The following is a 15013-nucleotide window of genomic DNA, read 5'->3' on the forward strand; positions in this document are numbered from 1 at the left end:
TGTTTTTATTGAATTTGTCTCCTGATATTGTATACAAAATTTTATGACTCCAGATGTAGTCACTGAATCACCCATCTGTCTTGCAATATCAGCATATGAAAAACCACATTCTTGTAACACAGTCATCTTAGTTCTCTTTCTAGGTGTCTAATCTATTCTTTTATTTGATATTATTGCTTCTTGATTAAATATTAGAAATATTTACAGAAATTCCAATTGCATATTAAAAAGTTTAACAAAACTTCTGATAATAACTTGCAGTTATTAACATTTGATTGGTTCCCAGAACAAGAACAGTGATTTGTCAGGAAAGTTAGAAATGGGGTCAATTCACGATCATGTGACAGGTACCAAACAAACCGCTTCTGTTCAATTTTCAACCGTTCTGCGCATGTCGGGATGTCTGCCGATAACGTTGCTGAAAGCATTGAAGTGAAACGTTTCTCTAGCCGAATAATTATTAAAAACTTTTGATTTTTTTAAAAAGAAATTTATATTTTGAATTATTTTCTCCACATTTTCATAGTAATGTAATTTTATTTCTTATATTAAAATTTTAATTAGTATTTTCAATATAATAATTATTTTTGCATAATTAATTAATATCGCTTTTTAATTACTTTGGTTTATCCTTTTTTTTTTCCTTTGTCCAACAGATACATTTTGACAAGTGGCTATGGCAGTGTTTTTGAAAAATTACATTTTTTCATATTATTTAAATGTTATTTAATGCGGAATTTTATGAATATATATTTTTTAAAGTAATTATTAATCTTAGATAAGTTAAGATTTTGAAGGTTTTCTAGTAAAATTATTACTTTTTTACTCATGCAATGATTTTTATTAAAATTGAGACTTGGATGTCTTTAGTTTGCTCAGAGGAAAGAACATGAAACTCAAATTTGTATATATTGAATTAATTATGTTTATAATTTCAAATTATGAAATATAAAAGGTATAGATACATTTTTTAATCTATTCAACTTATGAATTTTATTTCATTTATTTTTATTTCATTTTAATTTAACAAACAAAATGATACCTTCATAATTTTTATTTACACTTACAAAAAAAAAAAGATAAAATACATATGATAATTATTTGAAAAAATATGATAAAATAGATGTTTCAATGTACTCGCCTATTAAAAAAACTCAAACTTTTTATCAACATTTGTTTTTCTAGATACAATGAATATAAACATAGCATGACAAGAATGTCAAAATAAATGATGAAATCAGTTTTATTCAACAGAAACATCCTAGATACTAAACAACAGTTTTTTTTTTTTTTTTTTCAAATTGCCAGTAAAAATATAATGTTGAGCAATATACTTTTAAAGTAGAACATTTCTGAAATGTATTTTAAAATGCTAAAGTTACATTGATAAAAACTGCATTAAATAAATATTGCAAAAAAAAAAAACATACAATAGAGTAAATTTAATAAACAAGAATTAGGTCATGATATACAAGTTAAATAGGATATAAAGAGGAGTTTGAAAAAACACTTTTATGCTTTTACAGAGTTTTATGATTCAAAATCGATATGTTAAAAAAAAAAAAAAAAAAAAACGAGTGAAACATTCATGTAGCAGTGAAATTGGAAATAAAAAATATATAATAAATGCTGATATGGAAATTGATTTTCAATGAAAAGACCTTTATTTTTTAAAGCAAAAATCACTGAAGAGCACAATGGTATAGCATGATATTATTGATAATAATCAATTTCAGTTTAAATACAAGAAACTAATGATATTTCATTTTTAACATTAAATTCACCTTGAATCACCAACAAAGCAGCAAATGTATTTGGATAACTAGTAATAATGCTTTCTGGAGCAATCCATATTGCTCTTTTGTTATTAGACATGATTACCTAGCAATAACTAAATAATATGAATTATTAAAAGACAAAGAAAACTTTACAATTCATAATAAAAAACTAAAACCTTATAATGCATATTTATTATAATACCAAAAAAAACTAAAAGTCAAATACAAAAATTATTTGATGTTAATTAATGGTCTTTGAAAGCTACACAATATGCAAGTAATAAAAAAAATACTGAATTGACATTATATAAACATGTGTAAGGGAGAGCCGCTGCAAAATATTTGTACATTTTAATTCTTGAAATAGCACTTTTTACTGTAACTCCTACACTGGATATCTTGGAGTTATCAATTCTTTCAGTAATATTAAACTGAATAGTCCTTTAAAAATGTAGGATATTTCAATTTATATCCTATTATTTGTAGTTCTTTTTCAATTTGGAAACCTTTATCTGCCATCACAACATCATTCGGTTCTAATACGTACATGAGATGTCTTTTAATAAAAAGTTCCTTGTCAGATATGCTACCACAGTATTATGGCTGATGGCTTTATATCATCAGCTAATGACTTTAATGTCATCAACAATATTCTCTGGAAATAATCTCTTTCATTCTCACAGAATCCTGAAGTTTTTGCAGCTCATTTTGCAAATTGCTGATCTTGTCGCTTATTTCAGAAAAAGTAATAGTCTGGGAAGAAGCAGAGTACATTCCACTGAAATTAGAATTCAAATAATTTTGCTTAGTAATCAATTCTCTTGCATTTATATACTTAACTAAATGACATGTATTTTCAAAACTTACATATATTTCTTATATATAGCATTCAATTTATCAAATTAGCATCAATTATAAATGTTGATAACAGTCAATAAGAAAATCGGATTTTCAATAGTTAGTAAAGGATTCACTTATTAAATAAATTTTTAAGAAATTTATTCATTTCCACCCAAGTGTAGCATTATATCAGTTGTTAATTTTAAATTAGGAATGATAATTTTTTTTTTTTTTTTTTTTTTTTTTTTTTGCAACAGGAGTTTGTTTACTTACATCAATTAAATTTAGATAAGATTTTGCAGGTAAAATGTAATACAATATTCATGTAAACATTTAAAAACCTTTCAAGCATATTCAAAATTATCAGAAATTTCATCAAATGTCAATAAATTAGAAATGCACTCAAGATTTTGTTTGATTGTCCCCATTTTTTTTTTTTTTTTTTTTTTTATGGCAAATCGCTTTCCGATTTCTTTTTTATTTCGTAGGGTTTTCTAAAAAATTACTGGGACAGCTTTGAATTTCAATTTCTTATATTTAGTAAACGGACATACACTGAAGTAATTCTTCAAAATGATCGGAGCATATCACCGACTTAGAAGAAGGCGTAAAACCTTCTAATTCAAAGTAAATAACCCAAGTCAGGATTGTTGAAAGGAAACTAAAAAAAAAAAAAAAAAAAAAAAACAACACACACACACATTTTATCAAGACAATCACTCTTGTGTTTCGCATTAGAGCATCCAACAGCTCACCAGTATTTCATCTTTTAACATATAAAAAGAGGAAAGAAAATGACCCAAAATTATAACTTCAAATGTGAACAAAAAATCCGCTTCATACTTGGTGGAGAATGTTAATGGCAGACTCATCAACAAAATCGTTGCGGATGAAAACTTAAATGCCATGCGCATAAGTTCATGACATGTGACTTTTACATCACATGAATCCCCCCCCATTACAATCCACTTCATCACAGTGCTTGTTATTCAGATTAAAATAAGAATAACTATTTTTGTATTGTAAATATTTGAATTTTTCTATTGAAATCAGCATTAAATTATCTTTAAAATGATATGTAAGAGTTTGTATTTAGTGAAATATAACATTTTCTATAAGCATACAAATTTAAAAAAACAACGATTTTCAAAAGTGCCCATGCGCATTGTGCGTGTTGAAGACTCCTCCTCTCGTAAAGCAGGCTTCGTCTGAGAATAAAAATCGCAGAAAAGTGTGCATCTTGCTGTGTGGCATCAAGCATCCAGTGTGCGAGCTCCACCTGACTTGGTAATCATCATCGCATAGGAGTTCGACTTTCTGCTAGTGGAAGGGGTGCATGTTTTCAGTACTCATAACTTCATCGTTTCCTGTAAAAAAGAACCAGTTCAGCTGCAACTGATCTTTTTGATGGGATATCGGCAAAGCGCTGCGAAACTGTTTTCTGTGTCAGGTGTGCGCACACTATATTCTTGTCCTGCATTTATCATCGTTATTTTGAAGGATCCTGTTTCCCGCAGCCGTCGATCGATGTTTGCAAACGTGGTATGGTACGGACAACGCCTCATTGGATATTAATTACTCTTAGTACATACTTTGTGTTAGGCGTCCATTGCCATCTGCCAAGGTCGTGCATCTGCTCGGCCGTAAGTTAAATGCATATTCGTCATTCGTGAAATTTAGGACGTTGTTTGCGAATGAAGTTTAACGACCATCAATTCTGCAAGGCTGATTAATGAATACTTGCTCGCTGCTTTTATTTACCTTATTCCTAATCCTCGCATTCATAGGGCCATTCTCTTGCTAGGCTCATTGTTTTCTCGGCGTCTATTTTTGCGATTTTCAATCGCATAAACGTCACCTGTTTATGGTAATTTACCTATGTTTTATGGTAATTTTTCATCTCTTTAATGCCTTCTATCACCCCTCTGAATTTATCTTTCGAATTTTTCTACACCTTTTGCAAACATCTGTACCTTGTTGCAGCTATGTTTTCTCGTGCCCATTTTACTTTTTTCTTAAATATCTGAAAAACTCTTCAGTTTTTAAACTACATTTCTCACATTTTCAAGCTGTTATTTTCTTGAAGTTTTAATATTTTTGCAGATAAGGGTAATAATCTACCTTTTCGTTTTCAGAAATTCACGACCCCCTATATCATCAAATCGACATGTTACCTACATTTTAAAAAAATATCTTTTAAGAATGTACTTACACTTAAAAAGAATTCATAGTTGAAACATTATTTGTTATTTCTTTGTTAATTTTTTACAGCTTCCAACAATTTCCTATATTTTTGCGATTTTTACCTACTGAATATCATTTGGGATATTATGTTGTTTAGTGATTTTTTTTTATACTCTTGATATCCACTGTCGCCTCTTTGAATTTGGCGGGTGAATTCGGCAACACCCTGTATCTATGTATGCAATGATATTTTAGAATCTAATTTAAACAATTAATTTCTTAATGTTGAGCTCAATTTGGACCATATTAACTTCATTCTAAAATATTCTCTTATTTCCTGATCCCATTCCACTTTTTCTATCTTAATTAATTCAACAGAAGCTTTGTAAAATTGCTGAATCGGCTAAAAACCGACACGTTCCCACATTTTGAGTGAAGCTGACTAAACAAATTCTTCTTGAAGATTCCTGTTCTTCCCTTGTTTGTGATTGACATGCTTTAGAAATCCCTATCAGAATTTTAATAGTATATAAGCACTGTGAAAAATATTTTCCCTATCAAAATATGGTATATAAGACTAGGGATAATTAATTTTTCTCTCTTTCCCCTCTTCTGCTCTTGTAACGCGCTGCGGATGTGTAGTAGTAGTGCTTGTAGCGGTTGTGCCTTGTCCACGCCACTTGCACATAAACCATGCCTCCCTCGATGCAGTAAATGCGAACTTAAAAATTCAAAATCCTCTCCTCTGTTTTCGAAACTGCCTTCTGCTTCACAATATATATATATATATATATATAATCATTATTTTATGTTAAGCAGAATGCAGGTGCGACCAGCAGTGAATAGACTTTATAATTTTTAAAGTTCTTTTTAATCCATCGGGAAAACTTAGTTATTTACAAGCAAAGACGTGGACATTGCAGCGCGGCACAAAAAGCGGAAGTGGGGAAGAAGAGAGAAATAAATTATCCCTCGTCTTATATAACATGAGATATGGATAGGGAAAATATTTTTTTACAGTGCTAATATATTATTAAGATTCTGATAGGGATTCCTGACGCATGTCAATCACCTGTATAAAGGAAACACAGGGATCTTTTAGAAAGAATGGGCTTCCTGGACAGTTCACGCTGAGCTTTGAAAGTGTTGGCGTTTAGCCGATTCAGCAATTTTATAAAGTTTCTCTTAAATTAATTAAGTAGAGAAAGTGGAATTGGATCACGAAATAAGAGAATGAATTTACTATGGGCTAAATTAAGATAAAAGATTGGAAATTAATTAAATTGAAATTAAGAGTTTAAAATATCATTACATATATATATATAATATAAAATTCTTTCTTAATTTCATGGTAAGTAACGTTTTAACCATATTCTGTATAAGAAGGATTAACACATTTAACGATGATTATGAATTTATACTATAATTTTCTCTTACGAATGCTGTTTTTTTTTTTCGGAGGGGCTTAGATATTTAATGCTGATTGATGGTATTCAGATATGAAAATTTTTATTTAATTATATCAGACATGTATAGACAAATAATTCTTTTGAATTCTGGTATTAAAAAAAATGATTATTTGATGATATTTATGATTATTTGGTAATATTTATAACCATATTTGCTGTTTAGTTGCTTGCTACAAATGCTTAGAGTTTAATTTGTATGGAAGGATTCTTGAGACTTATTCCTCTGCTTGTATTTTATATGTATAATTATGATTGTGAAAAAAAAAAACCCTTTTTTTAAAAAAGTCATGTGCTACTTTGGTGTCTTAGTTATTAAAATATACAAATGAGCTAAATGTTATGTTTTTAATTAAGTCTTATCTCAACTTGGCTTGATTAATAAAATATTTCAATTAGAGAGTTTATTCATTTTTTTGTGTTTTGAAGTAGGATAATATGTTTTCATTATTTGAAAAAGGACTGAGAAATTTTTATTAGTTGTAAGAATATTGCTATATCTATTTTGATTGCAATATACAGAGTCTTCAATCTGATTGTGGCCAAATATTTAAATTATTTATCATTATAGGCATGCGCTTCCAATTGGAAAAGTACTTTCAATGATATGAATAATTATGTTATTTGAGTCAAGAAATACACTTCCAAAAAGTCTGAATATTTATAATATCTTGATCCTGTTAGTCATATTTAGCATTTTTTTTTTTTTTTTTTTAATTTAGACAAAATGTTCACTTTTCTGTTATCTAGAATGAGGGACTTAAGAAGTATGAAAAGATATGAAGTACATAAAGTGTAATTCTTGAACTCGTTTATTTTTTATTTTTTTCAATAGGAAGTATATGCACTGAATATCTGAATATACTTTCTATTATTATGAACACTCCCTCAATACAATATTGGACCACCTTTTGCCCTTAGCATATATATATATATACTTAGCCACTTAATTGGGAAGTTTTTTTGTGCCAGAAATGTTGGTAAAAATATCATATGTTTTGCTATGTACAAATAAACGCCATATTTAATATAATAAGAAAATATGGATATTCTTTATTTTAAGAAACATGTTTTGCCATCTATTGAAAATTGAAGATAAATAATATCTTTAGAAGAGTTAAAAATACCAAATCAAACCAAAAAAGGAAAGGAGAAAATAATTTATGTTTGTATGCCATTTGGTTAAACTAGTTGAGACAAATTTTGGGGACATGGTATATGCAAACTGGTTAAAGAGTTATTTTTGAAACCTGATGAAATAGAGGTTCTTTTTATTTGTTTCATTCAAAGATAATTTCTTACTTTACTTTTAACATTAAGGTTTAGAATTCACTTTTTAAAAAGGACCTTTTTTATTTTATTTTTTTATATTTTATTTATTTATTTTGCTTTTCTATTTAAAAAAAAACTATTTTAATCTACTCTGCCTCTCCTTTTCCTGAAATTTTATGCTAAAAATAGCAATTTTATTAAATTCTATAAAAAAAAATTAATGAAACTTTTCAAAAGTAGCCTAATTTTAGATACTTATTGTAACTGATTTAAAGAAGGGATAAAAATTTTTATCCTTTAAATTTTTTCATAAAACATTTACTACTTTCTGTCTATTGGATATTTTCTAATTTTATATGATAACTGAAACTGGCTCTAAAAGTTCAGTAATCTTTTATTTTAAAGAACAAATTTTACATGAAGAGTTTTTTGGTAATTTGGTATTTTTATTGGTATTTAACCAAGACATTAAGAAATATATATTTTCTTTAACATTAGATGCGACTTATAATTCTGTTTGAACTGACTGTACCGTATTATGACAATGGGCTATATATTGTTACGGATTTTTCCACCTCTGCCGTCGGGTTCTTTTTGATAGTGGGTGTATGGTGAAGAGAACACACAATCAGCAAGCTTCAGTTGAACACAACGACGACGTTTGTTTACACGAAGACACGAGTAAACAAATATTTACAGCAGAGACAAACACAGGACAGCACACAGTAGCACACTACAGATGACAGTAGCCCACAAGTAGTAATCATCCACAGCACACGAAGCGGCCAGACAGAATCCAGCAGGAGAGGGGTTCCTCGGAGCTTCACTCTACGGTCTCTCCAACGGCTGAACTTGTCGCTGTAGCTGTCGGCTCATTACTTCTCACAACTGGCTGCACACAATATACGACGCTGCCTCCACAGTAGACAATAGGATTCGGCACACAGCAGTTCAATACTCGCTCCAGACAACGCTGGTAATTCGCCGTTGCTTCGCTATTCTGTGGAAGGCTCGTTACTTGTCGGCGACTCCGACTACTCACACAATTCACCACAGCTTGAGAGTGCCGGCCTTTTATAGTTCTCGGAAGGCGGGGCTAGAAGCTTCTAGACCAATCAGGCGTATCTCGGTTCCTAATGGACGGATCGACAAAATTCTCGAAGTTTCGAGTATTGTCCATTTTGTCGCCAAATGATCGCCAAGCTCTGGGATCACTGGCTCGACATCCAGCAGCATCCAATACGGATGACTGTAAAACGGTATTTCTTATGATGATACTATTTGCGCTGGGAAGCAAAATTACAGGTTTGTAACAATATCAACTTGGAGGAAAGACAAATACACCTGTCAAAATTTAAAGTTTCCATCTAGTGTTTTTGTCTTGAAAAAAATTAACACTTGTCTATTTATGTTGAATATTTGTAAGACAATCCATATTTTGTATTGGCTACCACCAAGGTATATTTCTCATTTATGTAGGCTTACCCCACAATATAAATTAATAAAGAAACTTGGCTAAGAAATGAATGATTCATGGTACATTTTATATCTCAACCTTGTGAATTTTATAATTTCAGCCTTATCAGATCCCATTGATAAAGACTAAGACAATTGTTTTTAGCTATCTTTCAATAATTTTTCAGATTTTTTTTTGGTGCACTTAAATTAGATGAGTTTTGTACTGCATTAGACGCAATGATTTGTAATATTTTTGAATATTAATTTTGTTAAAATTGAAAGTATCGAAGATTAATTATGGACTAAGACATTTATTCCTAATGGACTTATATAATATTAAAAAGATTTTAACTTGATTCCATTATCCCCAGAAAGAACCAGGCAGATTTTAATGAAATGAAGTTTGCATATGAGTTAATAATACAAAAAATTCATATTAGAATTAAGGTCCATTCGCAGAATCATATGTGCTGGTCATCAACACAGGAAAATGTAAAACAGGCATTACAAAATGGAACGGGGAAAAAAAAAAAGTGTTCCTAGGACCTCTCTTGCTGTTATACAGATTTCGCTACATGAATCCATGTTGAAGATTAGGCAGTTCATAAATCTTTATAGCAATCGTTTCCGCTCGTTGGATAGTGCTGTTCTTAAGTCTTGATAGTTCTAGGAGACGGCAGACGAGCTGCAATCATCTTCCCAGGCATACTCTGTTAACCTCTGGCTGTCTGGTACATATGCTGAATATCTTCTTCCCAGAAATTAGTCAATCAGTTGAGACCTATATGGATTATCGTCGCTCTTTAAATTGTTATCACAACTAATTGTATTCCTGAAAAGACAAACAGATGGTCTCACATCCAGATCAAGATCTTATCCCTGTAATTGATAGCATATAGATGCATGGGAGAAAAGAAAAATACATTTAATTTGTTGGAAAGTGCATCGAAATTGGATCTGGGATGTATGAGAAATCGTTTTATTTACTGAGAGTTCAAATTCAACATAACCACTTATTCTCAACGTACGAGTAAGTTCATGTGAAGGGAATTGGTAATCTTCTGTCTGTTCACCAGCATCCAAGAAAAAGACTTATATGGCATCGGAGGCTTGATGATTTGGGCAGACATCCCTTTGGATGAGTGTGCATACTGTCATGTCTTTAGTAGAAGCTGGGTCTCTGTTGTTAGATATGGGAGTTGAGATCTTGGAGTCCTTTGTTCTTCTTATTTAGGTATGCTGTCGTTCCTGATTTCATTTTTAAGGAAACACATGTGCCACATCTTGTCAGCTTATTGCTGAAAAGTGAGGATTTTCACCGTATGCATTAGTCGACTCATTGGATCTTACTCCTATCGAGCATATCTGAGACATTCTTGGAAGGGGGATCGTTGCTCACTTTTTCTTTTTCAGAACTGTCCAATGTTTGAAAGCACTGCTACTGGAACGACTGCCTGAGACCCATAAGTTCCTAATTTCCAGCATATATTCTCTTTCAGAAAGCTGCGTATTAGCAAGAGGGGATCTTATCCCTTATCATCGCTCTTTTTTTTTTTTTTGTTCCATCTTATAACGTCTCCATCTTGTATTCATTCCTGCTTTAATGACCATCATGCTTGATCATGCATGTGAATCATAACTTTTGTCGGGTATTTCTTTTTGTATTATATCAATCTGTATTTATACCTAATTTCACTAAAATCTGATAGTTATTTCTTGAGATAAAAGAATGTTCTCCTTTCGCAAATTGATTTTGATTACCAATATGCTGTTGTATCCATGATGTTGTATCCATCAATAACATTTTAATTGTCTAACTTTAAGTCCTAAAGTGAAAGTATGACAAAAAATTCTTTGTATTTGGCTGGTTTAATAGTTATATCCTTCAGAACGTGGATACTGAAATAAAAAAAAGAGATGAAAGTGTAAGAAATGATATGAAATTGCAATCATAAATTAACTCGGTAGTGAATGCAATAAGCATATAATATGAAGTCGACTCAGATGTCATTTAATTCTTGGCGTTTGAAGTTGGCTGGCAATTAATTTGCTAATGTTTATCGTAATTTATTTACTATGCAGTTCTTGTTGGAGTGCTGCAATTAATTTATAAAAGATTGTATTTGGAAAATGCACGTTTATGAAATATTGAGTTATATGGAACGGCAATGTGTAGTCTGAAATGAGGATCAAAATATGGTGAAAATAAAAATTCCGAAAAAAAAAATTATAGGCCAGTACAAGAAGAAATAATATTGAGGGTATTTTCTTGCCTCTTGGTAGGCTACATGGTCATCGAAAATATAAACCTCTAATTTCGATTAAAGGATGAAAAGCGAAATAGACTATATATAAAATTTGAGGGCGAAGATAAAATTGAAGAATTTCAGTACAGGCTTGAAAATCACTGTTCAGTTTTTCAAGCAGAACTTTTTGATATATGACAAGCTTTAAATTGGAAAAACCATAATAAACCGTATTTGCATTATCATCTATTCACAGACAGTGTTTTAAAGGCTCTTCAAATGTTCAATCCCAAAAATAATTCAGTAGATGTTAAAAATCTGGTAGATGGTAATATTTCATTACTAGATGGTAATATTTCATTTTCATTTCCGCGCATGGCATTTAAGTTTCATCCGCACCGCTTTCGTCGATTAGTCTGCCATTAACGTTCTCCGCCGAATATGAAGCGGATTTTTTTGTTTACAGTTGAAGTTATAATTTTTTAGTCATTTTCTTTCCTCTTATTATGTGTTAAAAAAGGAAATACTGGTGTGCTGATGGATGCTTTAATGCGAAACACAAGAGTGACAGTCATGATAAAATGTTTTCTTATTTTCCTTTCAACAATCCTGCCTAGGGTTGGTACCTTTGGTATAGATTTTTTCAAGCCTTCGAAGGCGGTGATATGCTTCGATCATTTTGAAGAATTCATTCAGTGTGTGTTCATTTATTAAATCGTAAATGGAATTCCAGTAATCGCAAATGTTGCAGTAATTTTTTGGAAAAATTCTTCGGAAAAAAGAATTTGGTAAGCGATTTGCCAACAAAAACAATCAAACAAAATCGTGAGAGCATTTCTAATTCACTTTATTCACATTTAATGAAATTTCTGATAATTTTGAATATGCTTAGAAGGTTTTAAAATGTTTACATGAATATTACATTGCACTTTCTAAAAAATCTTATCTAAATTTAATTAATGTAAGTAAACAAACTCCTGCTGCAAAAATAACTTCTATAATGCTAAACTTAGATGGAAGTGAATAAATTTCTTAAAGATTTATTTAATAAGTGAAATCTTTACTAACTACTGAAAATTGAATTTTCTTGTTGACTGTTATAATATATCAGGGGTGTTTGTGCTCCGGGGAAACCCCGGAATTCCGGGGATTTTGAACTTCGATACCCGGAAATTCCGGGGATCGTCGTTCAAAAGGAAGTAGGAATAATAATGAATTATTTATTTTGATCTGGGTAATTTTGTTTGCTTTGAAAGCAGAAAACGCAAGGTCAGTGTGTGTGGTGAAAACTTTTCCTTTCTTTCTCCAAAGACAGTGATAATGCGTGAAAAGGGGGAAAAAACTTCTTTTTTGTTCTTTCCTTATTGCGAGTTATGACTCATTCCCCCGGTTCTCGGACATTCTCTTCTGGATTCTTTTCGGCAAGTAGGCGCGGCAGAAAAAAAAGGGAGAGACTTCGTTCGACCAGATGTGCGATCACGTGACCTGGGTTCAAAGGTCTTAATTTTGCAAAATTAATGGTTATTAATTTTGCAAAAAAAGCAATTCATTGAACTTTTATAATTAGGTCATTCAATACTTCATAATCGTAATTTTTCATTTCTCCCCCCCCCCCCTTCTCGAAACTCCAAAATGTTGGTAGTAAGTCCGTAAAAGTTTCAGGGGATTTTTTGGGGTCCCACAAACACCCCTGATATATATATAATTGATGTATTTTATTAAAAGTGCTCTTAATTTGATAAATTGAATGCTATATATATATATATATATATATATATATATATATATATATATATATATTAGTTTTGAAAACACATGTCATTTAATTAAATATATAAATTAGTTAAGTATAAAAACATTAATTAACGTCAAATAATTTTTGCATTTGATTTTTAGTTTTTGGCATTCTAATAAAATGCATTATGAGGTTTTACTTTTTTATTATGAACCTTAAAGTTTTCTTTATCTTTTAGTAATTCATGTTATTCAGTTATTGCTGGGTAATCATGTCTAATAACAAAAGAGCAAAATGGATGGCTCCAGAAAGCATTATTACTAGTTTTCCAATAACATTTGCAGATTTGTGATGGATTCAAAGTGAATTTATATCAGACAACTTTTCTATTGTTAAAAATGAAATGTCTATAGTTTATTGTATTTAAACTGAAATTGACTATTTTCATAATATCATGTTATACTTTTTTCACCTCAGTGATTTCTGTTTTAAAAAATAAAGGTTACCTGACACGTGACCGTGAATTGACCCCATTATTGACTATCACCTTGGAGAATCTGAAAGAACAATCAAAACTCGTCTTCGTAAAATTCTCATCGATGAATGGCAATTAAGATGAGAAAATAATGAAAAAGGCCGCTTTACTTTCAGTATCTTTTCTCAGGTGAAAAGAAATAGATGTATTGACAATAAATATTTAGCCCAATTAACTACAAACCATGGACTTCGCCCGCATTATCTTAAAAGATTCAGTTTGAGAAATTGTAGTTGTAGATGTGGTTATGATTATGATAACATTCCACACTATATTTTCCATTGGCCTATTCATAATTTGAGAAAACTTATTAAACCTCAACTAAATATTTCCCAAATTCTATTAAACAATAAATTGACTTTAGAAGCTGAAAATATTTTGGATTTCCTTTATCATAATAAAAATAGAATTTTTGAAATTGAACAATAATTTATCCTGGTTTGTCAAGCACTGTTAAAAGTGGATAGTATCTAGTGAGTACAAGGAAAAAAATGCAAAAAGAACTCTATCAGGGCTTTTGTTCCTGATTCATGGACTCTACCTTAGACTGAGCAATTGTATATATTTATTTTTCTGTTGTTTATGTTTTTCATTTACTTATTTTTTTATTTGTTTATTTATATTGTTCACTTTTTTTTGTTTATTTATATAATTTTTTTTATTTAATTTTTATTTAAAATTTAAATTGTCTATTTTCGGTAAATTTTATTATTTACAAATTATGTTCCAGTGATGCTGTTGTAATATTATGTAGACTCTTCTGCTTGGGCTATTTACACCGCTCCACTTTTTCTTTTTATGCTTACTCTTTTTCTCTCTCTCTCCTTTGGCTGTTTTTAACTTCTAGTACACAAAATTATGAAAAAAAGAAAAAAAATTGAATAGCTAGTCCTTTAATAACTATTGAAATTCTATTTTTTTAAAATTTTATTTATGAGCTTTTACCGGTGTAACGCCACTTTTGGCACACACCTAATCATCATCAAAATAGGAATGACTAAATTTCCTACAATTGAATCTAGAAATTTGGAGAATACCTTTTTTCATCTATGAAATATCTTTTTACTAAATTTTGCTGTTTATTGCTCTAATGAAAATAATTTTTTAAAACTTTCGAATTTGCTGACTTCGACATCTTTTTCCATTTCTTGTCACAAAAGTGCCAATTCTCTCGCACAAATGTCTTGTCAGTTTTATTCTAGACTTCATTGCTTATCCTGAACAAGGAATGAAGGCACGATGATGCATTAGACTATGTGCACTTAAATGTTGATGGCATGCAGGGTTATATTTATTTTCATGTAATAGGAATAGATTCCATTAGTCCTAAAACTGCATTCCATTAAGAACTTTCTAAAAGTATCAGTTACTTACGTTTGCTCTGTTTCTTATAATTTCCAATAAGATTGCTTCATGTTTCTTTTTTCGATTAAAGGTGAAATTGTTTCATAAATGTATTTTAAAAAATGAGAAAATTTTATTTATTGGTATGAAGACCT

General features: G+C 30.3%; 1 protein-coding gene across 1 annotated transcript in view; it reads left to right on the forward strand.

Annotated features, from left to right (window-relative positions):
- Positions 1 to 15013, forward strand: part of LOC129961088 (bifunctional peptidase and (3S)-lysyl hydroxylase Jmjd7-like) — a 76266-nt gene that overhangs the window by 14459 nt on the left and 46794 nt on the right. The gene's annotated exons all lie outside the window — the stretch shown is intronic.

Source organism: Argiope bruennichi, chromosome X2 (genome assembly GCF_947563725.1).
Source record: "Argiope bruennichi chromosome X2, qqArgBrue1.1, whole genome shotgun sequence".
In the NCBI taxonomy this organism is placed as follows: domain Eukaryota; kingdom Metazoa; phylum Arthropoda; class Arachnida; order Araneae; family Araneidae; genus Argiope; species Argiope bruennichi.